The 12887-nt window shown below is 50.4% G+C and overlaps 1 pseudogene; it reads right to left on the bottom strand.

The window, feature by feature from the left end:
- Positions 1-295: 295 nt before the first annotated feature.
- On the bottom strand, positions 296-2603 carry LOC116270253 (annotated as a pseudogene).
- Positions 2604-12887: the final 10284 nt, after the last annotated feature.

A 12887-nucleotide genomic window follows, 5' to 3' on the forward strand; every position in this document is an offset into this window, starting at 1 on the left:
AGACAGAAATCATTTCTAAGTCTCTGGCCTTGCAGTCAGAATCTAAGGGAGGCCAGTCCCTGAGACAGGACAGATTGGCCCTGGAGTAGGCTCTCAGCTGACCAGCAGCTTCTTTCTTTTTTTTTTAGACACAACCTCACTCTCTCGCCCAGGCTGGGGTGCAGTGGCATGATCTCGGCTCACTGCAACCTCTGCCTCCTAGGTTCAAGCAATTCTCCTATCTCAGCCTCCTGAGTAAATGGGATTACAGTTGTGCGCCACCATGCCCAGCTAATTTTTTTGTATTTTTAGCAGAGACTGGCAGAGCTGCTGGCCAGGCTGGTCTCCAACTCCTGACCTCAAGTGATCCACGTGCCTTGGCCTCCAAAAGTGTGGATTACACTGTGCCCGGCCCCACCAGGGCCTTCTATAAGCACTGCCTTATGTGCCTTCCCACAGCCACTCTTTGAAAAGTTGGTTAAGGCAGAATGTTCACCCACTGCAGGTGAATAATCCACAGCTCAGAGAGGTCAAGTGACTGGCCCATTAAGAGGGCAATCACAGAGCCAGTTAAGTACAGGTGAGCCCAGGACTCTCTTCATTCGCCATTCTTAACGGGTGCAAGGAGCCCAAATGAACTTTGCCCAGGTCCACAGGTGTCCCTGGCTCCTCAGAACTGCAGGGAATGAGGCCAACCCCCTGTCTGGACACAGCAGCCCACCCTGCTTCCCACTCAGGCTGGCCACCGACTTGATTCAGGAGGGGAACGGTGGAATCTGGCTCAGAGCAGGACTGCTTCCTCTGGGGACCTATTAACGCCTTGAGCACACTCAAAAAGGGTGACCCACCGCCTGCCCTCCTCCCCAGCAGAGCCAAAAATGACCTTGATCTTGGCCAAGCCTACCCAAGAAGAGAAGGAAACGCCCCTCCTCAGCAGCAAGGCAGGGTGTGCAATCCCTCCTATTTTTTTTTCCCCATAATTGAGATTTCATTGGTTGAGGATCAGTACAGACATTTCAATTTGTACACAATTCTTAACATATGTAACGACATTCCAAAAAGCCATGTATTGTAATTCTTTTTTAAAGTTATTCCAATGACTTTCCAGCTTAAAATTTGGAAGCAAATTTTCCTTAAGAGGCTATCAAGTACCAGTTTCTTCACATGTTGGTCAGCTGTTACATACGGCCCACCAGTTCACAACTGAATAGCATGTACACTACATATTCAAATCTGTAATCTTTCACAGCACAGTAACAAAGTTGTTAGGAAAGCAGGACTACCACAACCAAAGATGTGACAGAGTGCACACAATTCCGACAGGGAGGGCCATGATCAAGGAGCGGTTTTCTTTAGGAAACAATTCTACTAAAAAACATGAGAATAGAAGTAAAATAAAATGTTCAAGACATTAAATGCAGGACTGACTCCATATTGCCATTTAATATGCTTTGTATTCTAGGATATAAAAACTAACCCCCCCATCTATGGAATGTTAAGCTGACACCCGAGACAGTCAAAGCCTCCCATAAGTCAACATCCCACACTATTTTCTGGTTGTACCAAAAAATAAGCAACCAGCAAATGATTTCACCTCTTTAAAAAAAAGCATTTACACTTAAAAAATGGGATGAGGTGGGATTCCCTCCTTCTTAAAAATGTTTCTAGAGCTACTAAAAAACTTGCATTTACAGAATAGTTGATAAAAATATTCCTCTGGGTTGTACAAGAAGGGAGACATGGACCACTGGTAAGACATGGTATATGGTATTATTCAGACTTGGCTTCTTTCTCTCCTGCTTCATCAGAGGCTGGACGCTCCTCAGTTTTCGTTTCCCGGTTTTCTGCAGGTAAATCTTCTTTAGTTTCTTGGTTAGCCACTTAAGCCTGTTTTCCCTTTGCTCCCCTTTTCCCTTTTGTTTGCACTTTTTTGTCTGAAGATTTATCCTTCGCTGCTGCCTTTTTCGGCCTCGCTTCCACTTTTGCAGGAGGTTTAGCTGACAACCGCCCCGATCTCCTCTTGGGCTCTTCCTTGGCGGCCCCTTCCGCGGAGCTGACCTTCCTCTTGGGCATCCTGGCGGCGGGGAAGGCGCGTGCTGGGTGCCTGCGGGCCGCGGCGCGCCAAGAGCCTTCGCGAAACTGGGCTGCCTGGCCGCTGCCACTCCTCCCTCCTATTCTTATATCCACTTCTCCACCTCCAGCGAGGGATCCTACCAGAGCCCCTTGAGGCTGCAAACCTAGAGGAGGTTCCTCCAGGCCCCTCTGACTCAGTGAAGCTAGAGATTCAGTGTTGGAGACTGACATGGAGAAAAACGCACAAATAGAAGGCCCTTGCAGCTTCAGTCTACCCTGGGAGGAGGCTGTGGGCCAGGATGACCCTATATACATCCCAACCCAGCACCACCACCAACACCAGCATATACAGCATTGATTATGCTCCTACTACTTATTGATTACGCTCCTACTACAGTAGTTCAACAACACCACCAACAACAAAAACTTCCTAGCGCCAAAGGTTACCGGAGGTTGCCACCCAAACCCTCTGGGGCCCCTCATCATTAGACTCCCGCCCCTGGCGACCGCCCGAGGCCCACCCCCACCACCACACGCGACTTCATCCGAAAGTTCTTCCTCCGAGAACTCCGAGAGACACCCAAGGGACTCCAGGTAAACACCCAAGGGACTCCAGGTAAAGGTGAGCCCTTCCAGCAGTCGCCCTTTGGCTCGGCGCGGAGAAGAGCGCTCAGCCTTCCTGGGGCAAATTTTACTAATACGGGACTCGAGCCCCTCGACCCGAAACACGCCCGAGACATTTATCCTAAAAAACGATAAGGCCCGGCCGCCCAGCAGAACGGCCCGGCTCGACCGCGCGCAGCTTGCAGGCAGGGGTGTGCGCAGGTCACCGGGCCGTCCCCGGCGAGCGGAGCTGCGGAGGGCGCCACGTCGGTGCGCTGGCCCCGCCCGGACGGGGCGGGACCTTCCTGTGCCCCCGGAAGCCCCCTCGGGTAGCTGGGGAGGAAACCGCGGCCACGCGCCCCGGGAGCCCGGCTCGGGCAGGGCGGTGCGCGCGCATGCCTTGGGGCGGGACGCTGGGGACCTGGGGACCTGGGGGCCCCAGGCCCATTCCGCCGCCAGCCCCGGGTGCCCGGCCCCCGTGGGAAGGCCCCTGCGCCGGTTCAGGACCCGCACCCAGCTACGCTGCGGAGCCCCAGCCCGCCGCACCCTCCCACCCTCCGCTCCCGGCTGCTTTTCTCCTAACTCTGAGAGGCGGGGTCGTTTTTGTTTTTTACAAAAATATATGTAAATGTATTTCGATGAGTGAGGGAACACGCACTCAATGCAGCATCGGTAACAATTGCGCCGGCGGGCGCGGTGGCTCCCTCCTGTAATCCCAGCACTTTTGGAGGACGAGGTGGGAGGATAGCTTGAGCCTGGGAGTGAGCCCGTGGTTCGAGACCAGCCTGTGGAGACCTCCATCTCTTAAAATATTTTTTGTTTTTATTTATTTTTATTTTTTATTTTTTGCGACGGAGTTTCAGTCTTGCTGCCCAGGCTGCAGTGCAATGGCGCGATCTCGGCTCACCGCAACCTCTGCTTCCCAGGTTCAAGCGATTCTCCTGCCTCAGCCTCCTGAGTAGCTAGGATTACAGGCATGCTCCACAATGCCCATCTAATTTTGTATTTTTAGTAGAGACAGGGTTTCTCCATGTTGGTCAGGATGGTCTCGAACCACCGACCTCAAGTGATCCGCCCGCCTCTGCCTCCCAAAGTGCTGGGATTACAGGCGTGAGCCACTATGCCCGGCCTATATTTTAATTTTTTTTAATTACCCGGGCGTGGTGACCGCATCTGTGGTCCCAGCTACTAAGGTGGCTTAGGCGGGAGGATCGCCTGAGCATGGGAGGTGGAAACTGCAGTGAGCCGAGAACGCGCCAGTGCACTCCAGCCTGGGCGACAGAGAGAGACCGTTTCTAAATAAGCAAATAAATAATAAATAGAAAAAAATAATAATAGCACTTTCCAAGGAAAGGGTAATACTGGAAATGTCCAGGATAAGGAAATTGATTAAATAAATCATGGAATATTTCTGGATGGAGTAGTATGCAGTCATTAAAAAATGGTGTTTTCGGCCGGGCATGGTGGCTCACGCCTGTAATCCTAATACTTTGGGAAGCCAAGGCGAGAGGATCACTTGAGGTCGGGGGTTCGAGACCATCCTGACCAACATGGAGAAACCCCGTCTCTACTAAAAATACAAAAAATAGTTGGGTATGGTGGCTGGCACCTGTAATCCCAGCTGCTCAGGAGGCTGAGGTAGGAGAATCGCTTGAACCCAGGAGGCGGAGGTTGCAGCGAGCCAAGATCGAGCCATTGCACTCCACCCTGGGCGACAAGAGTGAGATTCCCACTCAAAAAAAAAAATGGTGTTTTCTGGGACCAGCCTAGGTAACATGGTGAAACACCATCTCTACAAAAAAAAAAAAAAAAAAAAAATTAGCTAGGCGTGTGGCACCCTGGTAGTCCCAGCTACTTGGGAGGCAGATATGGGAGGATCACTTGACCCTAGGAGTTCCAGGCTTCAGTGAGCTATGATCATGTTGCTGCAGTCCTGTCTGGGTGACACAGTAAGACCCCATCTCTGAATAATAAATAAATATATACATAAGTGATGTTTTCTTTTTTTTTTTTTTTTTTTTTTTTTGAGACGGAGTCTCGCGCTGTGTCACCCAGGCTGGAGTGCAGTGGCGCGATCTCGGCTCACTGCAAGCTCCGCCTCCCAGGTTCACGCCATTCTCCTGCCTCAGCCTCCGAGTAGCTGGGACTACAGGCGCCCGCCACCACGCCCGGCTAGTTTTTTGTATTTTTAGTAGAGACGGGGTTTCACCATGTTAGCCAGGATGGTCTCGATCTCCTGACCTCATGATCCACCCGCCTCGGCCTCCCAAAGTGCTGGGATTACAGGCTTGAGCCACCGCGCCCGGCCCATAAGTGATGTTTTCAAAGAATATTTAGTGATGTGGGAAAATGTTCACGATAAAATGTTTACAGAAAAGTATCTGGCACAAAGTTGCAGTAAATGTTAGTAATTATTACAAAACAGGGTATTAGTGAACAATGTGATTTTAAGTTAGTAAAATATATGTATCTAACACAAAAGAAAAAAGAGGCCGGGCGCGGTGGCTCAAGCCTGTAATCCCAGCACTTTGGGAGGCCGAGGCGGGTAGATCACAAGGTCAGGAGATCGAGACCATCCTGGCTAACATGGTGAAACCCCGTCTCTACTAAAAATACAAAAAACTAGCCGGGCGTGGTGGCGGGCGACTGTAGTCCCAGCTACTCGGAGGCTGAGGCAGGAGAATGGCGTGAACCTGGGAGGCGGAGCTTGCAGTGAGCCGAGATCGCGCCACTGCACTCCAGCCTGGGTGACACAGCGCGAGACCCCCTCTAAAAAAAAAAAAAAAAAAAAAAAAAAAAAAAAGAAACATTCCAACAGTGATTATCTCAGGAAGGTGGGATTATGAATAATTTTTACTTTTTCCTTTTTTTGGTTATTTTAAAATTTGGTTCAGTTAATATAATTTTAGGCCTAGGAGGAAAAGGTCCTGTTATATTAGGTTTTTTTTGTTTTGGGTTTTTTTTTTATGCTATTGATTCATTCTTTTCAATGTAGAGGTTGCTCTGAGAACCCAGGCGACCCTCCCCTTGGGCAGATACTTGCTTTGAGGAAGCGTGGAGAGTGGAAACAGCCTGGTGGGCTGGGATGTTGGACAGCACCTCAGCCCTTCTTCTCCCTGGCAAGTTATGTAATCTTTATGAACCTCAATTTTCCCATCTGTAAAATGGGTGTAATTACCTGAGGCCTTTGCATGAGAATTATATGAAATAATGCATGTAAAGGACTCGGTACAAGCTGGGGCTCACAGGAAGTTCAGTCACGTTTGCAGCTGCAGGAGCAAATTCCTCAGACTTAGTGGACACTCAGTAACAAAGGTTGGCTGGGCGCAGTGGCTCACGCCTGGAATCCCAGCACTTTGGGAGACCAAGGCGGCAGATTATTTGAACCCAGCAGTCGGAGACCAGCCTGTACAACATAGTGGGACCCTGTCTCTACAAAAAATACAAAAATCAGCCGGGTGGGGTCACGTGTACCTGTAGTCCCAGCTACTTAGGAGGCTGAAGTGGGAGGATCACCTGATCCCAGGAGGTGGAGGCTGTGGTGAGCCCTGATTGTATCACTGCACTCCAGCCTGGGCAACAGAGAGAGACTCTATCTCTCAAAACAAAACAAAACAAAAAAACAAGACCACCACCACCACCAAACAAAGAACAAATGCTGCTTTCCTTCCTTGCCCTTGGACACTGTGGACATAACCTAGGTGTTTCTGCAGCTGAGTTGGAACTAACTCAAGAGGTCCCAGACATTGTCAAAAACTCCCTAAACCATGGTCTGCCCAGTAAAAGAGGCTTCTAAGACAGTGAGAGCCCCTGTTCTGGAGATCTCTGCAGGTGCGATTACTGATTCACTCAACAAACAGATAGTGAGCTTCTGGGGATACACTGGAGGACAACATTGTCAGTTTCTGCCCTCTTGGATTTCCACTCTAGTGAGGAAGACACAATAAGTAACCAAAATGATGAGCAATTGTGATAAGAGCCACGAAAGACACAAAGAGCTGCAACAGAAAACTGAAGTGAAGGGGTTCAAATGTGAGGCAAGGATGGGCCTCTCTTGGGAACTGGCACCAGCACGAGGGTCTGGGACACCATAGCTGAGGTTACCCCAAGCCCAGCCTTCCTGTGCCACTGCCTGGCTCTCCTGGAAGCCCCTAGACTGCGCTCCAGAGCAATGCAGTGGACCCGCTGGGCCAAGCCCCTGGGTGGTCAAAGCCTCCAGAGAAAACAGGTGACCCTTCGCACCCTTCCCCTGTCCCAAGCCCTTCCCCATTCTCTACTTCATCGAATCCTCAGCACAACGTGTGAGGCAAACAGGGCCCAATTCTTTCTCTCCCGTCTAAGCAGAGGGTAGAACTGGTGAAGAGACTCACTGAAGGTCACACAGCCAGTGGGGAAAGTGACTTGGCCCTGGCCTCCAGCTCCTGCCTGTGCTGCCCCTCCCCTCTGCAGAGCCAGCCCCCTGGGGTGGTGGGTGGAGAGGGACCCAGGGCTAAGGCAGGGGAAGGCTGAGGGGCCTCGAGGAGGGAGTGGGCAGCTACCACTCCCCAGGGGACCAGCCCGAGACCTGTGAGAGGTGGAGTGGGAGCAGGTAACCTGCAGTGGACAGACAGGGTTTGAAATGTGGGTGTTGCCACTGTGCACCTGTGACCATGAGTAGAGTACGTGTCCCATCTGTAAAATGAGACAATAGTACCTGGCACAGAGGGTTGTGAAGTTAATACAGAACCATTTCTGGTACATACTGAGCACTCAATGCACAGTAGTTGTAACAATGATTATAATTACCATGTAACAATTATGTATGAGACCTGGTCTGGGCCCTGGGGATGCTGGAGAAACAAAGAAGAGTCTGCCCTTGCAGAACTTTTATTTTAGTGGGGAAGACAGGCAACAAACAGAAAGCAAAATCATAAGGATGTCAGAGGCTGACAGCTCTGAAGATAGTACATAAAATAAAAAGTAGTGGGCATAAGTCTACTTGAGGTCTGGGCACAGTGGCTCAAGCCTGTAATGTAGCACTTTGGGAGGCCAAGGCGGGAGGATCGCTTGAGCCCAAGAGTTCAAGACCAGCCTGGGCAACATAGGAAGACCCCTACCTCTGTCTCTACACACACACACACACACAATTTTAATTAGCCAGGAGGTTAAGGCTGCAGTGAGCTCTGATTACACCACTGCAATCCAGCCTGAGTGACAGAGCGAGATTGTCTCAGGGGAAAAAAAAAGACTACTTGAGCTAGAGCAGTCAAGGAGGATTTCTCTGAGCTGAGACCTGAATGATGGGAAGCAGGAAAAGGAGGGAGATGAGAGCTTTCGAGGCAGAGCCTGGAGCACGTGCAAAGGCCCTGTGATTGTGGAGAGCTTGAAGTGGTCACAGGGAAGAAGGCCAGGGTGCTGACGTGTTGCTTGAGGAAGGTGGGGCTTTGCAGGCCAGGGTAGGAGAGTTTATTCTCACTGCCATAGCAACAACATGGGTTTTTTTAAAAAAGGATTTTTTGTTTTGTTTTGTGACAGGGTCTCGCTCTGTCGCCCAGGCTGGAGTGCAGTGGCGTGATCTTGGCTCACTGCAAGTTCCGCCTCCCAGGTTTACGCCATTCTCCTGCCTCAGCCTCCTGAGTAGCTGGGACTACAGGCGCCCGCCACCACGCCCGGCTAATTTTTTGTATTTTTTAGTAGAGACAGGGTTTCACGGTGTTAGCCAGGATAGTCTTGATCTCCTGACCTTGTGATCTGCCCGCCTCAGCCTCCCAAAGTGCTGGGATTACAGGCGTGAGCCATCTTGTCCAGCCTAAAAAAGGGTTTGATTTTATCCATTTATGCCTAGCGTTCCATTATTGGAACACTAGGCATGTAGGAGTTTTTTATATCCTACTGCTCAAGGTCATCACCAAGGTCTGATTGCAAAAATTCAAAAAATTGCAACCTCAGGCACAAATGGGTTAATGAGATTATTTTGTGTGTTGAAAGGGCTGGAAGGGACAGGAACAGAAGCAGAGAGACCTGTTGTGGTATGAAGGGGAGAGAGACCAGCTAGAGGACAGATGATGGGGACTTGGGCTACAGCTGCAGCAGGGAGAAGGTGAAAATGGCAGAGTTGGGGATACATTGAAAGGTGAGTGCTGTCAGAATAAGCTGGTGGTGGCCAGGCGCCGTGGCTAAAGCCTGTAATCCCAGCACTTTGGGAGGCCGAGGCTGGAGGATCACTTGAGGTCAGGAGTTCGAGACCAGTCTGGCAAACATGGAGAAAATCCCCGTCTCTACTAAAAATACAAAAATTAGCCAGGTGCAGTGGTGCACTCTTGTAATCCCAGCTACTTGGGAGGCTGAGGCACGAGAATTGCTTGAACCCGGGAGGTGGAGGTTGCAGTGAGCTGAGATCGTGCCACTGCCCTCTAGTCTGGTGATAGAGCAAGACTCAGGCTCAAAAGAAAGAAAAAAAAAAGAACAAGCTGGTGGACTGACTGACTGTTCAAGAAAGAGGATCAAGGCAGAGTTCAACACCAGTTAAGCACCAGTTACTTTAAGATCAGAAGATTGGGAGCAGGTTGGGAGGAGACCAAAATTCTGTTTTTGACAGGTCACATCTGAGATGCCTGTTGAACACCCAGGCAGAGAGGCCCAGCTGACATTTGGTTATAGGAACCTGGGCCTCCAGAAGTCAGGGAGTGGAAACAGATCCCGGAGCCCTTGGCCCTCCGCCGTCTAGAGAAGAGGAAGGGGAAAGGATCCTGTGGTAGGAAGCCTAGGGAAAAAGGAGTTTCAGGGAGGCGGGAAGTCTCCTGGGTGGCAGTTCCTGAGGCTCACCTGAGAGTGGGGGGTCCCAGGCCCCTGGGATGGATGGAGGAGAGGCCGGAGGTGAAGACAGCACAGCCGCCAAATACAGAGGGGGCTTTCAATCTTTGCATTGAAAGTCAAGTGGAGCAGAGAAATAGGGCAGGGCTTCAGGGGGTGGTCGCAGCCAGTTTGTGTCTGTGTGTGTGCGTGTGCGCGTGTGTGTGCGTGCGGGCAGCGCTTGCATGCATAAAACAGATGGGTGCCATGAGGCGTGTTTGTGTGCTCTGGGAGAAACAGGGAAACTGATGATGCCAGACGGAGCCACGTCCAAGAAGCATGGTGGGATTCGGAGCTGGAGGGGGAGGCTGCCGAGAGGCTGAAGAGACAGACAGGGAGGGGTGGGTTATAGGGGGAAGGACAAGGGAGATAACAAAGTTCTCACACTGGGCCAAGCAGGACTGAGGTGACCAATAAGGGTTGCCTATCACTGTCACCTTAGCTGATGCAGGGCCGGGCAAGGGATGGATGTTCAGTGGGGTGTGGGGGGAATATTTTATCCACCTCTGTGTTTAGGTGCAGTGGGGCCTTGTGATGCCATCAGGACCAAAGCTTCCCTGGAGGCTCCAAATTCCTTCTCATGATCCAAGAAACACCCTGACTTTGGCTAAAGCCTTGGTTCTGCTCCCTGCAGTCTATCGCCTCCCAGCACATAGCAACTAACTCCCCACACCCACTGCTGGGGGTGGAGCCACCAGAGGCCACATGCAGGAAGAGAGAAGACAAAACCCAAGTTGCCAAGGAGAAGAGCCAGGCCCGAGGTCACACAGGATGCAAATCGGGGGTTCCAAATACCACAGACTTTCTTTTTTTTTTTTTTAGATGGAGTCTCACTCTGTTGCCCAGGCTGGAGTAGTGTCTCGATCTTGGCTCTCTGCAACCTCCACCTCCCGGGTTCAAGCAGTTCTCCCACCTCAGTCTCCCAAGTAGCTGAGTCTACAGGCATGTGCCATCATGACTGGTTAATTTTGGTTTTTGTTTTTTTTAAGATGGAGTCTCACTCTGTCACCCAGGCTGGAGTACAGTGGCACTATCTCTGCTCACTGCAACCTCTGCCTCCCGGGTTCAAGCAGTTCTCCTGCCTCAGCCTCCCAGGTAGCTGGGATTACAGGTGACTGCCACCACACCCAATAATTTTTGTATTTTTAGTAGAGATGGGGGCTTCACCGTGTTGGCCAGGCTGGTCTCAAACCCCTCACCTCAGGTGATCCACCCACCTCGGCCTCCCAAACTACTGGGATCACAGGTGTGAGCCACCACACCCGAACTTGATGGACTTTCTTCTAACCAGGACACAGTTCAGGGCATCTGGGGCTTCAGGATGAAAAATTAGGCACTGGCCGGATTGATCCCTGGGGTTTGAATCTATCTCTGAACATTTCTGTGTCAGTTGTCCATCCCTTAGAGGCCTAGGCCTCCACCCATAGTCCCCCAAGCAACAGATGCTTTCCTCCTACTTCCATAGGGCCGCAGTGAAACGAGGAAATTGCCACTGAGGGACTAAACCCTTTTAAAGCGTATTAGCGGCCGGGCGTGGTGGCTCACGCCTGTAATCCCAGCACTTTGGGAGGCCGAGGCCGGCAGACCACCTGAGGTCAGGAGTTCGAGACCAGCCTGACCAACATGAGAAACCCCGTCTCTACTAAAAATACAAAATTAGCTGGGTGTGGTGGTGCATGCCTGTAATCCCAGCTACTCGGGAGGCTGAGGCAGGAGAATCGCTTGAACCTGGGAGGTGGGGGTTGTGGTGAGCCAAGATGGCACCATTGCACTCTAGCCTGGGTAACAAGAGCAAAACTCTGTCTCAAAAAAAAAAAAAAAAAAAAAAAAAGGTGTATTAGAGCCAAGGAGAAAGGGAGCTTTGGGAGTGACTCTAGAAGACAGTCCCGGGGTCCCCTGTCCCCCTTGGATGTGACTTTGTGCCCTCGCCTGCAACTAAACTTGTTGTTAGCCTCATAGCAGCCCTGTACCCACACCCACACACGCCGGAATTACATCCACTCCCCATGCTGGCAGCTCTGGCCCTACTATATGCACACTACTATATGCACACTTGGCCTCCTCACCAGCCAGCACCCAGGCAGCCTCTTGTCTCCCTCTCTCCTGCATTCCACTCGAGACCCACCATGCTGACCCCACAAGCCTGGGCCTGGTATGCAGCATCTCCTCAACATCCAAGCAGACACGGGGCTGGAACTACCCACTGAGGCAGTCTCAGGGGCTGTGGACCTGTCACTTCACAAATACCTTGACTCAGCCCAGCCCTGACTCTTCTCCTGTCTCTCCTTACCCCTCTGCCACCAAATGACGCCTTGCTTAAACCCAGGACTGTCACAGGATCATTATTATTATTATTATATTTATGTATTTATTTTTTGAGACAGAGTTTTTCTCTGTTGTCCCAGCTGGAGTGCAGTGGTGCCATCTTGGTTCACTGCAACCTCCCACTCCCAGGTTCAAGTGATTCTCATGCCTCTGCCTCCCAAATAGCTGGGATTACAGGCACACACCACCACGCCCGGCTAATTTTTTGTAATTTTAGTAGAGACGGGGTTTTTCCATGTTGCCCAGGCTGGTCTCGAACTCTTGAGCTCAGACAATCTGCTTGCCTCGGTCTCCCAAAGTGCTGGGATTACAGGTGTGAGCCACCGCACTTGGGCTGTCACAGAATGGTATTTATTAACCAAATGGCTCCAGTAGCTCCCTCTGTCCCGTAAGTTCTTGCCAGACCTCCCACTCCCAGCTCTGATGACACTGGGACAATCAGGCATGGCTTCCAGAGCGAAAGGGCACCAATACCCACCTCTCCCAGCCCTGCCATCTCTCCTTGGAGCTAAGTCTTGAAGATTCAGTCTGAGTTCCATCTTCTACCAGGATTCCTTCAGGTAAGCTAATTTTCAAAATTCAGTGGCCAGATGAAGTTGCTTATTATACCTCTTGCTTCTTACTAATTTCTAGATTCTAAAAAAAAAAAAAAAAGAAAATCTTAGGTCTTTACTTCCCCGCTGAGATGAACACGTTTCTGAATTGGTCAAACTAAGAACCAGGTTTGCTTCTTTCTGAACTGAGAGCCTGAGAGCTGAAGATGCCGTCAGTCTGCCAGTCACTCGGATAAATCAGGCGTGTGTGAGGAGCCAATCAAAATGTGCAGCTACTTTGCCCCAGTAAGTTTTATTTCTGGGAATCCATTTTAAGGAAAAAATACAAAATATAGAGAGAAAAATGCCAAAACATAAAAATGTTTACAGAAGCTCTATTTGTAGCTAAAATTAAAAATAAAATAAAAACAAATATCCAACAAGAAAGTGCCACGAAGCCATTAAAAAAAAATTCCACTACTAAAGAACTCATCCATGTAACCAAACCACCTGTACCCCAAAAACTATTGAAATAAAAATAAT

This window comes from Papio anubis, chromosome 14 (assembly GCF_008728515.1).
Source record: "Papio anubis isolate 15944 chromosome 14, Panubis1.0, whole genome shotgun sequence".
Taxonomy (NCBI): Eukaryota; Metazoa; Chordata; class Mammalia; order Primates; family Cercopithecidae; genus Papio; species Papio anubis.